A 1,526-nucleotide genomic window follows, 5' to 3' on the forward strand; every position below is an offset into this window, starting at 1 on the left:
TATATATATATATATATATATTTATATATGTATGTATGTCTATACATATGTATGTGTATACATACATATGTATATATATATGTATGTATGTATGTATGTATGTACGTATGTATAAGCAAGTAGTACGTCTGTCAACCTTCTGTCTCCCATTACAGCCAGCTCTCTAAGCATGCTGACGCTGAAATAGTTACGTCAAGTGTCAATGGAGAAGGCTTACGTGTTTCTCTGGCATGTCTCCATGCCGTCTGTTGTTGTTGGCATCGGCTTCGTCGTCGTCGCCGTCGTCGTGATGATGATGATGATGGTGGTGGTGATGGTCGTTGTTTTACTCCGGGTCGACGTTAATTGGGCCAAACTATTTCAGCAAACATGATGGGAGGTATGCCAACAATATATGCGTCCATACATACATACATACATACATACCTACATACATGCATACATATATGCATACATGCATACATACATACATACATACATACCTACATACATGCATACATACATGCATACATATGTACGTACGTACGTTCGTGCATGCATACATACATACATACATACATACATACATACATACATACATGCATACACTCATACATGCATACATACATACATACATACATACATACATGCATACATACATGCATACATATGTACGTACATACATACATACATATATACATACATACATACATACATACATAAGATCAGCAAGTTTGGAGGAGAGGCTAAGTCAATTACATCAACCCCAGTGCTTAACTGGTACTTATTTTATCGACCCCCACGAATGATAAAAAGCAAAGTTAGTCCCAGCGGCATTTGAACTCCGAACGTAATATCGGAAGAAATGCCGCTAAGCAATTTTTTCGGCGCAGTTGCGATTCTGCCAGCTCGCCGCCATACTAGTACTAAATATCGGTTTCATACATATATACACACGCACATACATACATACATACATACATACATACATAAATTCCAAAGAGTATAATCAACGCGATGACTGATCCGGCTTCATCTTTAATCACTGTCAAAGTTAAAGACAAGAAATTGTATTGTCACTGATAAAATCCCATCCATAAAGAAAAATCGCAGGATCGGCTGAAACGATCGTCGTTCACAATAAAAGACTAATACCGAATCCATCTTCTATTTCCTTAATCGATTATTATATATTTAATTGTATATTTCCGACAGAAAATAGATCTGGAACCCAGACAACTCAAGAAAGCCATCAAGGAGATCAAAATGGCTATGACTGATAAGAGACCGCAAGTGGAACTCTTCTGCAGATGAAGATTAGTTCAGTCCTCGCTGCCCCATTCAGGCGAAGCGTTCAAGCTAAGGGGCAAAACGCTTCTAGCCCTGAGACACCAGATGACGATATGGAAGGGCTTCCAGCATTGCAATGGATTTAAAAGGGTTTGCAAGACTTCTGAGTAGCTTCTGCAAGTTTCTGCGTGGAGCAAAGCATCTCTGTTCTTTATTTCACTAATATATATATATATATATATATATATATATATATA

This window comes from Octopus bimaculoides, chromosome 8, assembly GCF_001194135.2.
Source record: "Octopus bimaculoides isolate UCB-OBI-ISO-001 chromosome 8, ASM119413v2, whole genome shotgun sequence".
Classification (NCBI taxonomy): Eukaryota; Metazoa; Mollusca; class Cephalopoda; order Octopoda; family Octopodidae; genus Octopus; species Octopus bimaculoides.